Source organism: Manis javanica, chromosome 3 (genome assembly GCF_040802235.1).
Source record: "Manis javanica isolate MJ-LG chromosome 3, MJ_LKY, whole genome shotgun sequence".
Classification (NCBI taxonomy): domain Eukaryota; kingdom Metazoa; phylum Chordata; class Mammalia; order Pholidota; family Manidae; genus Manis; species Manis javanica.
The window spans coordinates 74,603,446-74,626,563 of record NC_133158.1 but is presented as its reverse complement, the minus strand read 5'-3'; the positions used below and the strand labels follow the sequence as shown (position 1 = coordinate 74,626,563).

The 23,118-nt window shown below is 36.0% G+C and overlaps 1 long non-coding RNA gene across 1 annotated transcript in view; it reads left to right on the top strand.

The window, feature by feature from the left end:
* Window positions 1-8,181: 8,181 nt before the first annotated feature.
* LOC140848401 (uncharacterized) overlaps window positions 8,182-23,118 on the top strand; it is a 75,851-nt gene continuing 60,914 nt past the window's right edge. Inside the window, exon 1 of the long non-coding RNA XR_012129220.1 lies at window positions 8,182-8,639. This is a non-coding gene — a long non-coding RNA (uncharacterized lncRNA). The remainder of the gene's footprint in view (window positions 8,640-23,118) is intronic.

Genomic DNA, 23,118 nt, shown 5'->3' with positions numbered 1-23,118 from the left:
TTCCCCCTTTCAACAGATAAGGAAGCAAATCCATTCCTTTATTTCAATAGATTCATAAAAACATTTGTTTTTCAGTTATGTGTATTTTCTTACTCAGCATGTCCACATATATTGATAAATGAAAAAAAATCCGAGAAACACACACAAATATATGCTTATATATATCACATGTGGCTATAGATATACAGATATGCACTCACACACCCAGTGATCTGAACAGATTCAAAGTGTGTATTTGTATACACAATGTCTCGCATATTCATAGTGGCTCTATCTTGGGAGAGGAATCAGATTCAGGAAGGTACATGAAAAACTGAGAATCTTGTACGTTTGCCTTTGTGTAAAGAAAGTTTGTGTAGTTTGGATTGTTTTACAGTGCATTCACTACCCATATAATCAGTTTTAATATGAAAACTATAATTATGACTGCCTGTTACGTGACATATTCTCAATGAAGCTATGTAGTAAGAGGAGGAAAAAGGGACAATTTCTAAATAAATATGTTGGAGTAGGTCAAAACTTGCTGCCAGCAGATTTCTTTTCCCACTGCTGCTGGAGCATTAATTGGGACTTGGAATAGATGATTAACTCACTCTTGTGAATACTTTATCCTGTGGAGAGAGTTATGGCTGAGAATTAGAGTACCTCGTGGTATAGATGAGGATGCAACCAGCATATTAACCATTCATTTCATGTTTCAAAGAATTCTTCTTCTTTATTGATTTATACACAGTCACATTTCCTTTTCCAAAGCAGGAGAATTTGTTTTTAAACGTGTAAATGGGTTGTTTTGTAAATAGAGTGACACTGTGAATAGCCTGATAAGAAAAAGTTATAAAGAACAGAGGGATTTGTAAGAGTGAGAAAGACATTTGGGCTAATAGCTATTTCAAAAGAGGCCAAGAATCCTTTCGGTCCTTGAGAAGAAAGGGTCAGGGCGGGAGGTGACCAAGGGTGAGACCAAGGTCATTCAGCTGTAAGAGACCTCATCGCCCCAGTGTTTTGAACTGCTTTTATGCTTTTTATGTTTGGAATTATCCATAAATTGTATTCGTAGAAAGTGTTCCACTGCATTAAAAAGTTTACAACAGTGTATATAATCTACTGGATTCATTTTCAAATAAGGGAACTGAGCCTTGGGTGCTGCCTCTACCTAATTCTACTGTCCTTTTACTTGTAACCCAAGCAGTCCCACACATGTTGCTTTTACACAGGAGCAATTCAAGAGGTTATTAAATTCACTTATATGTTACATTTATGCTTATTTATTCAATTACAGTTAATTAAAAACTCTATGAATACCAATTATGTTACTTTTTAATTGACAAAAAAATACATGCTGATGTAGTAATAAAAATTCAATGTATTAAAAACAAAATTTATGTAAAGTACAACAATCCTCTCCCTGTCTTCCAAGTTCCCTTCATCCCTTCTGAAGTTACAATTGCTCACACGTTCTTGAATATACCCCTGGAAATTTTATGTACACATACAAGCACATGTACATACAGATATAGGTATTTGTGAATAGGAAAAGTCTTTTATAAAACTCAAATGGCTATATTTAACTTTCTATAACTTCATTTTTTCTAATCATATATCTTAGAAATTGTTTCATGATGTGAATTTCTCCAAAAGCTACAGTGTATGTCATAGTTTGAACATACTATAATTCAATCATAATTCTAGCTGATAAATAAGGTTTTTTAAACTTAACTGGTGAAATTGATGTCATTTAATAAATGTAGCTGGTCAAAGAAAAGTCATTTAAGTCAACTGTATTAATTTGCTATTAAAACCACATTATTAGTTTATCAATTGCTCTACTAATGCTGCCTAATAAACCACTTCTAAACCCAAAACCTTAAAACAATGATCATTTAATATTGCTGATGAAAATATGGTTTAGATGATTCATTCTTATCTTGTCTAAACTTACTCACCTGTCTGCAATCAGCTGCAAGTTGAGGAGGCTGCGTTGTTGATCTAGTCTGAATCCTCTGATATGTTACATGTGTCTGGGGCTTGACCGGGTTTTATCTCATCTAAGATAGCCTTTAACTGAAACAACAGGGATGACCACAAACAGAAGGAAGCCTTGACTCTCCTCCACATGTGTCTCACACCTCTTGCTATGTTAAACAGTTTGGGTTTTATGTGGGAAATACCTATTGAATATTTCTGAGGATTCTAATTGGACTGTAGCTTTCTGTTTACAGTCAGATTACTTCTTCCCCCAGATTCAGTCTCTTGGCTCATCTGGGGCCTTCTCTTTTATGCTAATAGTATTTTTCAAGAGGATGTGTCCCTGGTTGTTCAGTTGTATTTACTAATGAAGGATTGTTAAAATAGGTAGCTGCTCAAGAATAATTTTAGGTTACAGAGATGCTTTCCACACTAAAGTTCTCTCTTGAATGGAAATGTGAACTATTTGTTTATAACTGGAGCTGCTATTTCAATGGGCAGAGTTCACAGGTGGGAATATAGGAGGAAAGCAGGCAAAGCGAACAGACTCTGACTGCTAAATACATGGGGCTTAGCTCAGGGAAGGTGAAGCAATTCAGCTTATTTTATTGCTCTGCCAAACTGTCTCCTGTGTCTCACCAGATATTTTTTTCCTCCTTTTCTGTCAAAGAGGTTCAGTCTATGCCTCACTCTGTTCACTACTCTATTAGGAACAAACACACTTTCTAATTTCCTCTAAATATATATCTATCAATGCATTTAACAATAGTTCTCAAGATTTGTGCCATGGGCAAGAGTTGCTGCTCTATTTTCAGAGATTAAAACAAAAGTTGGCCCAACAGCCAAGTTCTTTTAATATAGTCCTTTAATGAGTTCTCCAAAAGTAGAACAGGAGAAAATATTTCCAAACTCATTCTATGAGGCCAGCTTCATTCTAATACCAAAACCAGATAAAGACACCACAAAAAGAGAAAATTACAGACCGATATCCATGACGAACTTTGACACAAATATCCTCAACAAATATTAGCAAAATGAATTTAAAAATACAACAAAAAGATCATCATCATGATCAAGTGGGATTTATTCCAGGGATGCAAGGATAGTATACTATTCAAAAATCCATCAACATCATATACCACATCAACAAAAACAAGGACAAAAATCATATGATAACCTCCATAGATGCTGAAAAACCATTGGACAAATCCATTCGTGATAAAAACTCTCAACAAAATGAGTATAAAGGGCAAGTACCTCAACATAATAAAGGCCATACAAGACAAACCCACAGCCAATATCATTTTTAACTATGAAAAGCTGAAAGTTTTTCCTCTAAGATCAGGAATAAGAGAAGGATGCTTACTCTCCCCATTTTTATTCAACATAGTACAGTGGTACTAGCCATGACAATCAGATAACACAAAGAGATAAAAGGCCATCAAGATAGGTAAGGAAGAAGTTAAACTGTCACTGTTCACAAATGACATGATATTGTACATAAAAAAACCCTAAAAAATCCACCCCAAAACTAATAGAACTAATAACTGAATTCAGCAAAGTTGCAGGACAAAATAAAATAAATTCTGTTGCATTCCTAATGATGAACTAACAGAAAGAGAAATCAGTAAAGCAACTCCATTTACAATTGCATCTAAAAAAAAAATACCTAGGAATAAACCTAACCAAGGAAGTGAAAGACCTATACCCTGAAAACTACAAGACTCATGAGAGAAATTAAAGAAGATACCAATAAATGGAAATACATCCTGTGCTCATGGCTAAAAAGAATTAATATTGTCAAAATGCCCATTGTGCCTAAAACAATCTACAGGTTCAATGCAATCCCTCAAAATACCAACAGCATTCTTCAATGAACTAGAACAAATACTTCTAAAATTCACATGGAACCAAAAAACACCAGAAAAGCCAAAGCAATCCTGAGAAAGAAGAATAAAGCTGAGGGATAACGTTCCCTAACTTCAGGCTCTACTGAAATTTGATTACAAAGCCAAGTAATCAAAACAATTTGGTACTGGCACAAGAACAGACCCATAGATCAATGAAACAGAATAGAGAGCTCAGATATAAACCCACACACATATGGTCAATTAATATACAATAAAGGAGCTATGGATATAAAATGGGGAAATGACAGCCTCTTCAACAAAACTGGACAGCTACATATAAGAGAATGAAACTGAATTATTGTCTAACTCCATACACAAAGGTAAACTCAAAATGGATCAAAGACTTGAATGTAAGTCATTAAACCATAAAACTTAGAAAAAAAATAAGCAAAACTCTCTTAAATATAAACAAGAACAATTTTAGCTGAACACATCTCCTCGGGCAAGGGAAACAAAAGCAAAAATGAGCAAATGGAACTACATCATGCTAAAAAGCTTCTGTACAGCAAAAGACACCATCAGTAGAACAGAAAGGCATCCACAGTATGGGAGAATATATTCATAAATGACAGATCTGACAAGGGGTTGACATTCAAAGTATATAAAGAGCTCACAAGTCTCAACACCCAAAAAACAAATAGCCTGATTAAAAAATGCACAGAGGATCTGAACAGATGCTTCTCCCAAGAAGAAATTCAGATCACCACAGGCACATGAAAAGATTATCCACATCACTAATTATCAGGGAAATGCAAATTCAAAACACAATGAGATAACACCTCACACCAGTAGGATGGCCAACATGCTGATGAGGATGCAGAGAAAGGGGAACCCTCCTACATTGTTGGTGGGAATGTAAATTAGTTCAGCCATTGTGGAAAACAATATGGAGGTTCCTTAAAAAACTAAAAATACAAATTCTATTTTACCCAGTAATTCCACTCCTAGGAATTTACCTAAAGAAAACAAGATTCCTGATTCAAAGACATAAGTACCCCTGTTAATTGCAGCACTATTTACAATAGCCAAGATATGGAAGCAAACTAAGTATATATCAATAGATGAATGGATAAAGAAGATGTAATATACACAATGGAATATTATTCAGCCATAAGAAGAAAATAAATCCTATCAATTGCAACCACATGGATGGAGCTAGAGGGCATCTTGGTCAGTGAAAAAAGCCAGGAAGAGAAAGAGAAGTACCAAATGATTTCATTCATTTGTGGAGTATAACAATAAATCAAAACTGAAGGAACAAAACAGCAGCAGACTTACAGACTCCAAGAATGGACTAGCGGTTACCAAAGAGAAAAGGGTTGGGGAGGATGGGTGGGGCTGGAGGGAGAAGGGGGTTAAAAGGTATTATAATTAGCATTCACAATATAGGTAGGTCACAGGGAGGGCAGTACAGCATGGAGAAGACATGTAATGACCCTGTAACATCTTGTTATGCTGATGGACAATGATTGCAATGGGGTAGGGGTTGCTTGATAATATGGGTGAAGTTTGAAACCACAATATTGCTCATGTGAAACCTTCATAAGACTGTACATCAATGATACCTTAATTTAAAAAAAATATAGTCCTTTAATGAATTAATCTGATATTTCCCCTCCCTATCAGTCTTCACAGATGGCTTGGATAATTTTTGACTAAGAGTTCACTGTGGCTTCCTTGAGAAGAGTCTCACTTGCTATAGCAACTCATTATTTCCTTTGTTCTGATTGCTTCCCTACTCACATTCATCTGCTATCAGTATTTCTGAGTCACTCAGAATCTCCCACAGCAAACTTTCATATACTGTAACACTATTATAGTTGAAATAACTTTATAATTATCAAGTGTAGACTAAATGGCAGAATTTCCAGAATCTCCCACCTAGCCTTAGGCCATTTACATATCAATAGGGGTTTATCACAGCCTCCCAGTAATCCAGGGCAAGGGGTGGAGAGGAAATGTCCACTCTCCCCTCTCCTCTGTTCTTTGTACCTAACTGGTCTGGTGCCAGTCAGTCACCATGGCCACACCACGGAGGTCCTGCTGGAAGGGGTGGACTGTAAAGGAGAGCCCAGGAGCCACAGCTGGAGGGGACAGATGGAGCCGGGCTTGGCTAGTGGCTGTAAAAAATAAAAGCATTTCTCTCAACCTGCCCTTTTGTCCTCCTTCAGTTTCATTGGATTCACTGGGAATTTGTCACAGGAGGGGAACCCCCTTACCCCCAGAGCTACATCAACTAACACCATTTCTAAGTAATTTCTATAATTACAGAGAAGGGTTGAAGGAGATATGTCCTACTTTACCCTCAGGAGCTTGAAATATGTAACAAAATGAGTTTAAGAGGAAAAAAAGGTTAATACAAACACACAAGAGGAAATTCTTGCTGATTTAATGGCAAATAATCTATAATGTACATTTTAAAAATGGAATACATTGGCTAAAAAAACATTTAATCAAATAACAGATTCTGAATAATAATTTCTCATTAGTATATTTTCTGATGATTTGTCAGTGACAAATGAGATCTGCTATAATCTGTATTTTTCCATTAGTGAGCAAAAAGATTTTAATTCTCCCAAATAACATTTTCAGGTAAATTTAAAGGAAGTAAAAAATATGATCTTAATTGTCTAAAATTTCCAAGATGATGACATAAATTATGATCTAATTATAAAACTAGATTTGTCAAATCTATAAAATGATGGAAATAGTCTCTCCTGTCTTCACGCATTGTGCCCAAAGTCACGAATCGCAGAAGACCACCAAGGAGCCAACACCGATGCAAAAGCAAAGAGCCTTTATTCGAGCTAGCTCGAGCTCAATCTCTCATCTACACCAACCCAGTGGCAAGATGCCAGAGAAAGAGAGCGTGTTTTCCCCAGAACAAAGGTTTTATGGGTTTCCAGGGCGGTTTGGGGGGGTGGTGATGGCCATGCCCCTGGCTGATTGGTTGGGCCTGGGGGGAGTTGGGGGTGATGAGTCGTGGCTTTGGTCAGTTGGCAGGGTCCAGGGATGGTGGGTGTTCTTGCTGACTGGAGGAGAGAGAGGGACTAAACTCCAATTGTGTGAAATAGGATCCAGGTCCCAATTGGCTGAAATAGGATCCAGGACCCAATTGGCTGAAATAGAATCTGGGAGCTTGCCCTTTCATTCCCCCCTTTCTCTGGATCCTAAGAAGGGACCTAATCATGGGTCTAATAAGGTTTTGCAGTTGTAAGGAGATAAAGGCTGATTCTGTTGTCTTAGCACCATTAGCTGGACTGTATTAATTCTATCTTTAATAAAAGTTATCAGTTTCTTGAGGATACATGGTCTAAAGGTAAGCAGGAGTATCAAGATTACTAGGGGCTTGTATTGAGCATGGAGGACTATCAGTTAGACAGCCCTCACGTGGTCTCTGACAATCTGGACCAGCCTATTGATGATACAGGGCTCACGGGTTAGTAAAAGGAGTAGGATGGCAAGGGGTCTTTGAATATTAAAGATAATTTCTTGCCTTGATTTCTCTCTGGGACACTGGCACCTTGGTTCGGGCGCACATCAAAAGACTGTGTGCCCAGCCTCTAAGGTGGGCTGAGATATTGTCTATTTGCTAAAGAATCCTGCCTTTTACTATGCCATCTACAGCTGGGTCTGCATGCTAAGTCAGTTGCTCAGCTTGCAAAATTACCTAGTCAGATCAGAAAGAGGAAAGACAGCACATAGGCCTGGGCCTTTTAGCATGCTAAAGTGAATCTTATACACGATTACAAATGATTAGCATAATAAAACATGTGCTACTCTTCTTTATCTGGGGAACATTAACTGATCTCACGAAGAATGATTCTAGAGCTTAATGTTCAACATAGTTTTAGTAGGGGGGGGGGGGGTTCTAGCATGTAGTTACATTGCCCTGATTGCAAATATCCTGCCTTGCTTTCTCCAGAGGCTCTCACTTTATTCTGTCTAAGCCTATGGTCCTTGTCTCATTCTCCCCTCTACAGATAGAGACTCTAGCTGCTGCTGCTAGGGAAAAGGGGCGATGACCGCTCTGGCTGCTTCCTGCTGAGAAGGGGGCACAGTAAAGGGTTCAGCTAGTTCTCCATCACTGGTCAGTTGAGAGGGCCTCAGAAGGTTGGCACTTCTATTCTGGGTTTCATTTCTATTACTATTTGCAGTTTTGTGGCTTCTAGGCAAGATAAAACAAATTGTATTATTAGGTTATGTAGCAACATCAGGAGTTGGATTTTCCATTCTGGAAGGACAAACTTGAGATTAAGAATGAATGGTTGAATATGAGAACTAGAAATAGTAAAACTTTAATTGCAATGGTAGGAGAAAACTAAAACATCTGGGAAATCATAGCTAGATATTTGAAGAAGCTAGAATTCTGGATCTAGTTTATGTCTCAATGACTAGTATTAGGATTTAGTATGGATAAGGCTGCATTATTGAAACAATACTTTTCTCTAAAATCACTCTCATTTTTATTAGAAGTAACCAGGTTAAGAAAATAATTAACAGCTGGCTTGATCATTTGCGTAAGTGCAGCAAGAAGAGCAATTGATTACACAGGCTCTTTTAAATATGCTTTCCTGGAACTTTCTGTAAGGAATTTCAGATTGAACTTTTAAAGGCCTCTTGAGGCCAGACAGCCAAGCGAGACTTGCCATCAGGTTTTGCCTGCAATAACTGTAAATTTGGATGAATTCTTCTCTTCTCGAGGTCTCTGAGACATCCTGAGATTCCTGCACCTGCCAGGAAGTGACTTCCTTTACTTACCTGGTAAGGCTGCTGGGAACTTCGTAAGCAAGGTACCAGGCCAGTTCTTCCAAGGGGCTTCGTTGGGGCTTTGTTGGCTTTATAAAGTCGACCTTAGTTCCTTAAAGCTGATCATACCTGAGTTTATGCATGTGTCTCTCAGGTACAACATTCTAGTCAAAGCCTTGGTGGTATAACCTGTGTTTTTAATTGGTCCTCTTATAAGGAAAGCAAGTTCTTATTGAACTTATGCAAATAAACATACTGCCATGAAATATAAAAAATAGTCACTGAGAGTTTTTAAATTCTGGAGGGATCAGGTAGAGAGAAAGATAAAGTTTCAATTCTGCTTATAAAGATAGTTATTTAATAAACTGTTGTCAGCTTAAGAGAAAAAGCTTAAAGCACTTTATCAGCAATATCTGAAACAAAAAGCCATAAAATCATCTTCTTTAGTTTACTTAACCCTATGTAACTAATAACTTGTTCTGCTGAAATTTAGTTCTCTACTAATTTAGGAGTAATAAAACAGTGACTATAAATGACAAAAGACTTACAAATGACAATGGCTAAAGATAAGATGAGAGCTTACTGCAAGACAGTTGACATAAGGAAATTCGGATATTTCTGTAACAAAAAATCATTCAGTAACAAAGTTTAGCATCATTCCCTTTGACAGTGCTTTCCAGGTAATTAAGCAGGTAAGTATATATCAGATAAATAAGCCAAATTAGTCAAAAACTTTCTTCAATGAGAAAAAAATTCCTATGACATGTTCCAGGGGCCCTCTGGAAAATATCAGTTAACTAGAGGTGAAAGTACCTTTTTGAATTTGATTTTGGGAAGTTGTCAGAAGAAAGTTTATTTGGCACTTGCTTAAATAGTATTATAGGTTGCTATGAAGCAATACTTACCCATTTAACCAGAATGACAACAAAATACCTCAAAGGCAAATAAAGAAGGTTACACAGTTGTTAGCATAGTTTAGCTTTTAGTCTTTTTAATATTAAGATCTCATTTTCTTAAATACTCGGACAACTCATTGAGACTTTAAGCATGAGAAACTGCTTTGATAAAACAATTAGAGAACTCTTTGTAATCTTTCAACAGAAAGAGCAGATTAACAGTTAAGAAAACCTAGTCTTTTTAACTGAAAACAAAATTCTGATTTTGCTGTGTACTTGATACTGAGACTCATTTGCTTTAATTTTATACAGCATGACCATATTAATTCTTTCACAAACTTTCTACAACTTCCTTTTACATTCAGTTCTCCCTCTTTAAATAAACAGCTCTACTTCAGAACAAAGTTACTTTCTTTAATCAAAAGACACATTCTTTAGCATGTAGAATGAATTTCCATTACTTATACTTTCTCTTATTAACACATACATCTTTTAGCATACAGAAATGTTTTCTTTATTACTTTAAGTAGTTTTAATTAGAACTTAAAACCATTAGAAACTTTAATTTTCAGTGAACACTGAGAAGTAGGCTATTATAAACGGTAACACTAGCATTCTTTAGATTGACAAATTTATGAACATTTTATCATTTCTGTAACTATGAGCTTTACAGCACAATCTCTCACTAAACATAAAGTATATCTTCTTAACTTAGCAAAACGTTAAGGTTTTAGGTTACCACAAAGATTCTCAGGCTGTAGGTAGGTATACACACTGTAACACACAATTAAAAAGGTGTTCACTTGCCACACTCATTTAGTTCACTCATTCGTAACAACTATGCTAGATTACTTACAAGACCTTTACTGAATATTAGACAAAGCCAAGCCTTTAAGCATTTTATTTTTAAAGATTTAGCAGATAACATCGACTTAAATGACCTTAGGTAAACTTAGGCAGCTGATAACTACAAGGACATGCGGGCCTCAGCCAAACTCAAATTAGCATTAATGCTTAACATTTTTTATCAGATTTCCTGGAAGTTTTAGAATGCCTAACTTTCACAAGTGCTTGCTTTAAATCAATTTCATTAATACCTTCTGGAGGTAGAAAGATATTTTCATTTACACACTTAGACACACAAACATACAGACTGAGACATAATGATAAGGTTCCCTTTGGCAGCCATCCGACATTGAAAACTGGCTACTCACAAGAACAAAAAGTCTGCCACCGACCCTTCTGGACTTCCACACTAAGGTTGTTAGCTCTTCCCCTAATATATTTAACCTGTAAAAGAGTGGTTGGATTAAATGTTCCCTCCAGCAGCCAGCCAACATTAAAGGACGGCCACTTGGCGGTGCAGAAAACACGAAATTTTCTTTTCCTGACGTCTGTGCTCAAATTCTGAGCTCTCTCCCTAACGTCTGAGAAAAATAGTCTGTCATGAGAGACAAGGGGATCATCTGAGTCTGTCCCATTTCTTCTGTCAACAAGACTAAGACAAACACGACAAACAACAGGCGCCTACAGAGAAGAATCTGCCGCGGCCGCGGAGGCAAAACTGAAAGTAAGTTGAAGGCCTGTCAGGCTGCATCGGCAGCCGACCTTCCTCACAGATGAGGACCTCGTCCTCCAGACGGGGGCAAGGGACGTCTCCCAAGACCCCTGGTCGGCGACCCGCCAGTGCGTCCACCTAAGTCAATGCCGACCCAGATACAGATTGGAGCTCCTACAGGCTTATACAGGCTTGTTCGTGAACAAAAACAGTGAGACACAGATAAAGACAGAGTGAGACACAGGTAAACAAGGACAGACAGATAACTGAGTGCACTCACCAGCCGGCACAGGGCCCTCCGGGTCGGGAGTCCTGGGGGTCTCTGGGATCCCGTAAGAGCCCCCAAATGTTGTGCCTAAAGTCACGAATCCCAGAAGACCACCAAGGAGCCAACACCGATGCAAAAGCAAAGAGCCTTTATTCGAGCTAGCTCAAGCTCAATCTCTCATCTACACCAACGCAGTGGCAAGATGCCAGAGAAATAGAGCACATTTTCCCCAGAACAAAGGTTTTATGGGTTTCCAGGGTGGTTTGGGGGGGTGATGGCCATGGCCCTGGCTGATTGGCTGGGCCTGGGGATAGTTGGGGGGTGATGAGTCATGGCTTTGGTCAGTTGGCAGGGTCCAGGGGTGGTGGGTGTTCTTGCTGACTGGAGGGGAGAGAGGGACTAAGCTCCAATTGCGTGAAATAGGATCCAGGTCCCAATTGGCTGAAATAGGATCCAGGACCCAATTGGCTGAAATAGAATCTGGGAGCCTGCCCTTTCAGCATATATGTATAAAATATCCTTATATCTGCAAAGGTATCTTGTTTTAAAAAGATAACTGCAAATCTGGAGTCAGTCAGCTCTTTGTACAAAGAATCAAGCACTTAATTTTTAATTGATCAGATTCTGACAAAATTACTATTGACCATTGTCTTAGGAAATGACCATTAAGACATATCATGCCCCTTTCTAAAAACTTTGTAACAGATGAAAAACTACTTGTGGAAATTCTTCCTAGAATTCTATATCTGAACTGGTCAGCTGGTAAGAAAACAGGTCTCTGTCATTTTAGAATAGATTATTTATTTTTCAACCCTCTCAAGAGATTATCCCTTTGGCAACTAAACACTTTTTGCCATCTGCAGAAGGTGGGAAATATAGTTTGTGAAATTCTAGTGCATTTCAGTGGTCAAAATAAATATTTGCAGAAAAATGGTTTAATTTTGTCTTTTTGGTAGCAATTTTATAAATTTTTAAGAAATGTCCCCTCCCCATGATCTGTGTCAGGATGCCATCCCCTTTCCAAGCATGTCTCTGCCTTTCTTCCAGAGATGTCTAACATGGTGTCATGAATTAGCCATGTAATGTAGTTGTAAATTATCCTAAGAGTTACTTGATAACCATATTTTAAACTGATTTCTGCTTTAAGTTCCATTATTATCTTATGCTAATTTAGTCAACATCCAAAATATTCAATCTTATTTCAAATTCTATCACTTTTCCATCCACCTTCCTGCTCTTTCCCTCTGTTTGTTTCTTAAACTTATATATAAGCATTGCACACTATATATACAAGCTAGCAGGGAGTCAAAATTTCCATACACATTTTATGTTATGAGTATTGTAGTGATTTTCCTGCATCCTAGAACTACCTACAGTTCAATTCTACATTCAAGACTGTCTGGGTCTTATAATGGGAACAAGTGTGTAACACACTTCCTTACCAATAAACCTTGTAATACATTATAGATATATGCACATATCTTTATAGTTAGTATACATTTGTTTTATACATATATATATTTATAGTTGTTATATATTTTATAGAATAAATTATATCATAGTCTTTGAATTAGTACCTAACTACCTGCTATCAAGATAGATGAATGAATAAATATTATTCTAGAAGGAATCAAATTCTCCATACAAATCAAAGCTTTCTCAAGCAGGAGATTCATGGCCCCCTTCTTCAGTTGAGTCAGTGCCCAAAACATTAAAAGGAAATATGAAGAGTTCCAGCAGGAATTTTACGACCATTTATAAATTTTACAACCACTTATACAGCCCTTTAATTAAATATTGCTTGGAATTCCAGTATGTAAAATAGGAAAAACTTGAGCTACTTTCATTGAGGCAGGATAGAATGAGAAGGCTTTTGTTCCTACTACCTCACTTCATGATTCACTGCCTATGAGTCCAGTTTAAAAACTTCTGTCTTATGGAAAATATGGATATTGCTAATTATTGTGGTATTTATACATTACATGCAACTTGAGGAATAAACCTAAGACAGTATATAATACCTTGAAATTTAAAATGCATTTTACATTTGATCTTGAAAATGTAATTCAATATGAAATAATTCCAGAAAACAAAAATAACAAAGCTGAACATATTAAAGTTTTTCAAATAAGTTCATGAAACTGAAAAATATAAAATTTATAAAATGGAAATGACATCAGCATACTAACTTTTTTATAGGGGACAGCAAAGCTGTGGTGGGGGAAACAACTGATTACCAGTAAATGCTGGAAAGTGAGTACTCAGTGAGTTAGTAAGCCCGGAGTCAAAAATTTAAAGGGCGATGAGTTAGGCAAAACTTCAGTCAACTGACTGAAGCAGGCATAAATAATTGCTAGAATAGTGCTTTTTATACATTCCTTAAATAATTCTCACAAAGAAAGATCAGAGGAACAACAATTCACAATTTAAAAACAAATTCAACAAACACATGGAGAAAGTCACCACCATAAATAAGAGTGAATAGAATGAAAAACTACACCAGCTGGAGAATTAAGTCCTTCAAGATCTCACATATTGAAGTTATGAACTATAAAAATAAAAAATAAATGTATTTTATATGTTAATAAACCTACATTAAAATAGAGCAAATACTTAAGTAGAAAAAAAATCACCAAGCGTATTTGAGGATAAAACCAAATACAATTTTTATAAATCACAAATACAATAATTAAAACTTGTAAAAAAAACAATGATCAGATCAAATTGCAGATTGGGCTCAAATGAAAAGGGATTTAGTAAAGTGGAAAATGTATATGCAAAGCAATTATATAAAATATGGAATACACAGATCTAGAGAAAAAATATAAAAGAAAAATTAAGAGATCAGGCAGAAATAGACAGACTGGAAATAAATTTCTTGAATTATACAAGAGAAAATTGGAGAGAGATAATTATCAAAGAGAAATAGCATAATAATTTTCCAGAACTGAGAAAACATATAACCACAGATTCAGATAGCTAAATAAAGTCCAAGGAAAACAAGAAAAATTGCCCTCAGAATGGAGTATGTAGACCATTAAAGAGAAAGAGAAAATTTTATAAGCAGTTACAAATAAGATGGATTACCCCCAGCAAGATGACAATTAGTCTAACAGCTACCTTTTCAACATCAAAATGGAAATACAAATACAGTGGACAACATATTCATAGTAATTAGAGAAAATAACCATGAAATTAGGATTCCATATCCATTGAATTATCTTTCCAGAAAGAGGTAAAAATAAACACATTTTCAAAATTCACTATCAAAAAGTATCACTAAAAGAATTTATATGGCAGTGCTATCCAAAACAACTTTCTGCAATAATTATTCTACCTTTATTCTGTCCAGTATGGTAACCAGAAGCCACATGTGACTTTGAGCACTTGAGATGTGGCTACTGTGACTTAGGAACTGAATTTATAATAATTTTAATTTATTTAAATTTAATAGCCACTTATGGCTTATGACTATGTATTAGACAGCAAGTTCTAAAGAATATAATTGAAGAAGGAATGATGTGCAAAGATAATAGTAAAATTATGTGTAAATATTAAAATATAAAAGTAATTAAAGACGATTATCTTACTGTGAAGAATAAAGCCAGATAAAACTGAAATCATAGATAACATTATGAACTGGGAAGGGGATAATTACAGTTAGAACATTTTAAAATCCTTGCTTAGGAGAAGAGTAAATATTAATCTTTGATAAACTAAATAATTACAGTAAATTCTTGGGAGAGTAAGAAAAGGAAAGAAAATATTGGAATATGTAATTTCCAAACTAGAGGACAGATTAAAAAGGACTAGGGTAGGTATAAGGGACAACAAACTCAATCACTGTAAAATAAGGCAATGACAGAGAAAAAAGATTCATATAATACACAACAAATAAAAGGGACAAAATAAGATGAATAATAAACATAAATCTAAATCTATCTATGATATTATTAAATGTAAAAAATAGTTGTACTTAAAGGTAAAAATTACCTGTGTGTATTTAAAAAGACCTACTTATATGCGGTATATAAAAATACAAAATGAGGATAAGTAAAAGAAAAAGATATACCAGAAAAATATAAACCAATAGAAAATTGATGTAGGTATATTAATACACGAAGAAAAGTAAAATTTAGGACAAAATTTTACTCTAGACATACTTATCTGTATTAATAAAATGTTCATAGGGGTGGGATTAAAATTCTAAACTTGTAAGCACACAATACAAGAATATAAGAGAGTCGGTATAATAGTATATATCATACCTATTTTTGGTAAGGTATCACAAGATAGGTATGAATTCAGGTAAGAAATTTTCATTTTTTCCAACTGAAATAAAATGAAATATATGTTTTAAAGAGTATCAGAGAAGAATCTGAAAAGTCAGTTGTGTAACCCTCAAGAAGTAAGACCTAAGTCTATGAGGGATTTTTGAAAGTCAAAGACCTATGTAGATTCAATGCTGTAATAAAGGTCAATTTATTAGTTATCTATTATTGAGTAACAGATTGCCCTATGTAGTAGACCCAGAGATACCAAATCTTAATCTGTGGAACCATGAATGTTACTTTATGTTAGAAAGTTTTGCAGATGTGATTAAGTGAAGGATTTTGAGATAAAAGAGATTATTTGGATTACCAGGTACACCCCAACTCCCATCACAAGTGTTCCCGTAAGAGAGGCAGAGGGAAATTAGACACTGGGGAGTACATCAATGTGAAGATGGAGCCAGAGACTGGAGGGATGCGACTGCAAGCCAATGAATGTAGAAACCACCAGAAGCTAGAAGAGGCAAGGTTCTCTCCTAAAGCCTCCAGAGAAACTGTGGCTTGTTTGGTAACATAATTTTGACCCAATGAAATTGTTTTCAGATTTCTAAACTCCAGAATTGTACAAGAATACATCTTAATTGTTTTAAACTACCAAGTACATGATAATCTGTTATATCAGCCATAGGAAACTAATACACTCTAAAAGTTAGTGGCTAAAATAACAATGTATTTTTTCACTGTTTCTGTGTGTCAGAAATCCAAAAGTGACTCAGCTGGATTGTTCTGGTCCAGGGTCTCTCACAAATCCATGATCAAGGTGTCTGTAATAATCTGAAGGCTCAACCAGGGAAATTCCCTCCCTAAATTCAATCATTTAGCTCTTGGCAGGTCTCATCTGTTTTGAAGGTCATTCATGTGGTGCTCTCTACATAGATGCATCAGTTCAAGGCTGCTGGCTTAGCTGAGTGAACAAGTGGAGAGAAGCATTCTTTGAAAGAGCTAGAGAAAGCACCCAGTAGGATCTGCAGTCTTTTTCAACTTATTCTTGGAAGCGAACTCCCATCATATATGCCATATTTGTTGGGTAGAAGTGAGCAAGTAAGTATAGCCTACATTTAAAGGGAGCATATTGCACAAGGGCATGCATAGCAGAAGGGGAGATCATTTGAGGCCATGTTAGAGGTACATACAGCACAGCCATAGATTTTATGAGTAAATATTTAGAAACACTGAATAAAAGTTGTTTCATCTTTGCTGAGAAATGGATGGAGGTTAGAGGATAGAGTGTATCTTAGAAGTCCATATGGCAGTAGACTATAATGGAATATACAAAGTCTTATAATAATAATTTGATGATGTTTATTAATAATGTTATAGCTGCATTTTTAGCTCAAGAAAAGTATATCAGAATCAATTCCCTCAATCATTTCTAGAAAAAGTTAAAATTCAAAATGACCAGAAATATTAAATAGTTCAGAGGCTGCTACTACAATAAAAGATTCACTCCTTATAATCTGACTGAATGTTATAGTGTTTCCAATAATAGCAATTATATTATTGCTATTAAAAACTAGATTTGCATCAAGATTATTTTTCCATAGAGCCCAATTTCTTTTTCAGATGTTATTCTGCTCTACATTATACTTCACAGAAGTAGAGAAAAGTAGCATTCCCACTTAGACGGGAAATTTATGTAAGGGGACAGAATTTTATACTTAACCCAAGACCAAATAAAGTTATTATTTGTGAAATGACAGCCCTGAAACAAATGTATTTTCAACCCCCTGACCTATGCCTCCCACTCCAACTACATCCTCACAAAATCCGTTTTGAAGATTCCAGAAGTTTTCCTGCATCATTTGCTGTCACTCTTTTTTCTGCCAAGACAATAGGTAGCTGCAAGGTTGTTTGTGATCATAGTGGGAATTTACCACAACCAAATGAAGGCCAGAAGACGCACTAGTAGCATATCACTGCCTTTAGCTGACTAGTGGCTAACAGGGTCTCCAAACAATAATTTTGCTCCGTGATTTTGAAGCAATATAGGGAGTTCTTCTAGGGCCTCTGAGTATGGGAAGAATGACCAAAACAGCCAAAATCAGGGCTGTACTCAGCCCTATCACTTAAAATTCTTCCCTATTGACCTGTTCTCCTACCTTTCCAGTTAGGATCTTGTTGATTTTTTTGCCTAAATAGTCACAATGTAATGACAAAATTTCCTCTTCTTCTTTCTCTGAGAGTCAGCCTGAGTTTAGATTATCAGCCTGATTTTGATCCATAGCCAATCCCCAACTTATGGTGCTATAAATCAGGACTCATTCTGTGTCTGGATCCCAGCACCACTTTGATAACAAGCTGTTGAAACTCCCTAGGCCTGACCACCCCTTCTGCCTCTCCTGCGTGGTCTTACGTTAGGACAAATACAGTGACAAAATACATCCTGGCCTTTGATTGCCATGATGCTTTGACACTACTGAGCAGTCAACACCTGGACCCTTTCCTTCTCTACGACCATCTCTTGTGATAACGTATTTACCATGACCTTCCTTACAGTGCAGGCTGCATCTGTTCAAATGTTCCAATAAGGCATCTTCATCAAAGCATGTTCTTGTCCTTGGCCTAATGTAAGTAAACTCTCCAAAGGGTGTATTTTCTACAGTGGGAATTCATGTCTTATCTAATACTCAGATATATTTTGTTTATTTGGCATACTGATAATAACAAAAAAAAATGAAATTTGGATGCCTTTCTGATACTAACACTCACTATTGTCTTTTGCTAAGGTCATTCACAAAGGGCATTACCCTTTGAATTTGCAGTTAGGTTAATGATGACGATAAGAAAGAGCCATGCTGCACTTCACCTTCCCCTAAGTTTTAAACTCAAACATATGCCAACTGTGTCCCAGGAAATCTAGACTTACAGTCAGGCTAGAAGACCCATCTTCTGGTTTTGTCTGATTGGAAAACTGAGGAAGAATCTTTGATTCCATAAAATCAGTGAAAACAACAACAACAAAAAGTAAGGAGAAGATATTACAGAAACCAACTGAATGAGCACAGGATGGTGCAAAAACATGCTTCCAGCTCATTTCAGGGCTTCTGTCATTACTGTAACCCCAGTACACTCTGAAAAAGGGTATCAATAAGCATTTAATTAAATTGAATTAAAATATTATTAGAACATATTTCCTCAGAAATTGGAGAACTGCCTATGTCTGCATCTTTCCCTAATTGTTATTGTTTTTTAACCTTTCAAAAAGCAGTTGACCCTATTTCCCCAAGAGAAATCTTACAGGTAGCTTCCATATTAAGAAGTAGAGCTGCTCTGTTGAATAAAAATAGGAAGAACTGATCTTCTTTAGCCTCATTCCTGACACTCTAAACCACTACCACCCTACCATTTCACCTGAGAAACACTTGCTTATCTCTATTTTCTTTGACTTTACCTTTAGGTCTTCACAGTGCCTGACACCAACCTACTGTCCTGATTTACATTGCATTTGCCCAATTTGGCTTCTTAATCTATTCTTCAACTCAGTTCTCACCTGACCTTCTTTAGGCTAATCAAAGTGCGAGTTAATAAACATGGTCTTTAACTGTCATCTGCCTTTACTGTGGTTTAGGTTTAGAGTCCAGTTCCTCATCACAATGACCACCCCAAAATTTAAAAGAATGCTGTGTGTGTGTGTGTGTGTGTGTGTGTGTGTGTGTGTGTGTGTGTGTGTGTGTGTGTGTGTGTGTGTATTTGAAGGGAGACATTACAATCGAAGGGAATTATGAGATTCAGTCTAAATATAATTAAGAGAAATTATACCTTTTACCTAATTCAGGTTACTTCAAGTATGTTTAAAGCAGTGAACAGTCTTTGTTATTAATTCCAAATTTTCCAGGTGCTTTGCTTGACCTTGACACTAAGGACTGTGGTTCATGGTCTGCTGATTTCCATACTCTCTCCCACACCTCACACACAGAAATAATGTACCTACCATATGATGAGCTATTTGGAGCTCATCTATTTTCTATTACTCCCAATCAGATTCTAAAATAATTCTGTTTTACCACCTAGACTTATTTTCTCAAGATAATAGTGATTACCTAGATTTTAATCTAGGTAATTAAATATCATATCTCTTACTGAGAATTTTCTTCATGAGTTTTGTAAAGTGTTCCCTTATCTATCCTCCAAATTCTAGTCTCCTTTGGAGTGGATTTTTCATCTTACGTGAATTTCTTCTGCAGAAAAATAATCTCATTGGATTAGGCAATTGAGACTTTGAATTTCTCCAATATCCATTTTTCTCCTTTTTATTTCCTTTTCTTCCTTTCCCTTTCCCTTCCCCTTTCCCTTTCCCTTTTCCCTTTTCCTTTTCGGTAATGGAACCCTTAATTTCAAGCAGGCACATGGCCTAAACTGGCAGTAAGGCTGAACAACAAAAATCCAGAAGATACAGTATGAGCTGAAATAATGTGATCAACTTCTAGTTCATGCTATTAAGGGAAAATGACATACTCCATATCTGTTTTTCTTCTTCATCTTCTTACTGATTTTGTTTTTTTTACCTTTTTTTAAATAAATTTTTTTCAATTTCTTAGAACAGTAGTGATGATAGTCCAAAAACAGTCACACACTTTCCACTATTATTAGTATCTTATATCATTATGGTATGTTTGTTACAGTTAATTAAATATTGATACATTATTATTAACTAAAGATTATTTGTTGTTCAGATATCCTTAGTTTTTACCTAATGCTCTTTATGTTTTCTAGGATTCCACCCCAGATACCACACTGCATTTACTACTTATGTCTCCTTATTTCCTTTTGGCTGTGAGAGCCTTTATTTTTGATTACCTTCACAATTTTAAGGACTGTTCAGATATTTTGTAGTATGTCCCTCAAATGGGATTTATCAATAGTTCTTTCATGCTTAAACTGGGGTTGTGTGTTTTAGGAGGAAGAAAAAGGAAGTGCCATTTTCATCACATTATATGAAAAGGATATATTTTTAATACTACTTTTTAATGTTAATGTTAACCACTTGGCTGTAGTAATGTTTCTCAGGTTTATCCTCTGAAAAGTTGCTCTTTACAATGTCCATTTTAGTACCCCTTACATCTTGCACTCTTTGGAAGGAAGTCACTACGTGCTACTCTTAAGTGAGAAGTAAGCTTAAACTCCTTTAGAATGGAGTATCTACATAAGTTTTAAAAAGTTCCTCTACACAGGAGTTTTGTTTATTCTCCCCCATTTATTTATTTATTCAGTCACTTATTTATTTCAGTTTGGGTTGATGAATATTTATTTTATAAAACGCTATATTATTTTGTTGCTCAAATTGTTCAGTGTTGGCCACTAGGAATTCTTTCAGTTGGCTCCCATGCATTAGCACAATAGCTAGGATTTCTAGTGCAAGGTTGAACTGGAGTGGTGAGACAGGACATCACTGCCTATTCCTGATCTCAGAAAAATGTGTCCAGTTTCTCCTTATTAACTAAAAACAATGTTAAGTATAGATTGCTTTTGTAGATATTCCTTATAAATTAAGGAAGTGCCTCTCTATTCCTAGTTTATTTGGGAATTTCATGATGAATGGATAGTCAATTTTGCCAAATTCTTTTTCTGCATCAATTGATATGATCATATGATTTTTCTTCTTTAGCCTGTCAATATGAGAGATTACACTGATTGATTTTCTAATGTTGAACCAGCTTTGTATACCTGGAATAAGTCCCATTTGGTCTTTTTATATACTGTAGGATTTGATTTGCTAATATAGGTTCATTAGAGATATTGGTCTGTAGTTATTCTTTCTTGTAATGTCTTTACCTAGTTCTCTTGTAAGAGTAATGCTGATGTCACAGAATCCTGCGTGAGTTTTAGTTGTTTGTGCCTTTCAAGGGATCCATCCATATCATGTAAGTTATCAAATTGGTGTGCATAGAGTTGTTCATAGCATTACTTTATAACAACTTTTTTATGTCCAGTGATGAGATCAGTGGTCATGACCTCTCATTCATTTCTGATTTTATTTATTTGTATCTTCTATATTTGTTTTTTCTTGGTTATCATGGCTAGAAATTCTTCAATTTATTTTCTTTTCAAAGAATTTGCCTGTGGTTCTGTTTGTTTTTCTATTTGTTTTCCTATTTTGTATCTCATTGATTTTTGTTCTTTATTTTTTTTGTTTTTCTGCTTCCTTTAAATAGACTTAAATGGCTAGTTTCCTGATGTGGAAGCTTAGGTTATTATCTTTTTTCTTTCCTTATGTATCTATTTGATGCTATAAACTTTCTTCTAAACACTGCTTTTGTTGCATCCCACAAATTTTGGTAAGTTGTTTTTCAATTTTCATTTAATCCAAAACACTTACTAATTTTTGAGATGAGACTTCTCTGACCCATATGTTATGTAGAAATGGTTGTTTAATTTCTAGATATTTGGAAAACTTCCAGCTATCTTTCTGTTGTTGTGATCTAGTTTAATTCCATTGTGATCTGAGAGCATACCTCAGTTCTTTTCAAATTATTAAAGCTTTAGTCACTTTCTGTGATAGTATAATCAAAAGGCAAAAATGGATGCTGCCTCCCTCATATTCCAATTTTCCCTATGAAACAATGCTGAGTGATGGTAAGATAATATCCTCCTCAGGTAGGGAGAATCATCTCACTCCAAGGAGCCCCAAACAAACAACCTGCTTTTATGGTCCTAGGAGAGCAGCGGAAAGGGGAGGACTACATGTGGAAAAATACTGATTCAGAAAGTGGAAAAAGTGCCTCAGCCAAGATCCTGTGATAAGAGAAGGCACTTGGGAACTGAATCATTGAAGGCCTCCAAAAGGGAGGCCCTAGGAATGGAAGCTCCTGGGTTAAGAATGCAGATATGACCCAGGGAGGGGTTTCTAAGTGCATGACTGGAACTCCTTCCAGAGAAATGCAGTTCACTGGCTGTGCACCGAGTCTGGCATAAGGACGGCAGCCTCTTCTTCTCCCTCTTTCACAAACCTGCCAGCTAAAGCTTGTAATTCCCTATGGCTGGGTCCCAAAAATCACACACACAATCTTGGTCTGGAGCCAGACTCATAAATATCTTGTAATTTTTGTTAAAAAACAGACATTTTGTTTTCAGTAATAGAAATTGAGCTAAATCAGCCTTTATGTTAATCTGACCAGGAGTTGGACTGTGTTTCATGTTTGCTCTAGCTGTGAGCACTGAAGTCTTCAAATTCCTCTAGTGTCCTTGCTTTTGTATACCCTTTTAATTTTGGATTTCTCTAAGCCCCTCTCCTTCCTGCACCTCTTGCAGCTATAATCCGCTGTTATCCCGGGGCTCTTTGGTGTGATGATCAATCTCTTAGTGTGATGAGGAGTAAGCTATCCTCTCTACTAATAATTCTGTTTCTTTGGTTAATACTAACAGTGTGCTAATTTAGACCACAGTGTGAAAGTAACTCTTCAGAACTGGCAGCGCATTTCAGGACATTCTCACAAAAGAGAAA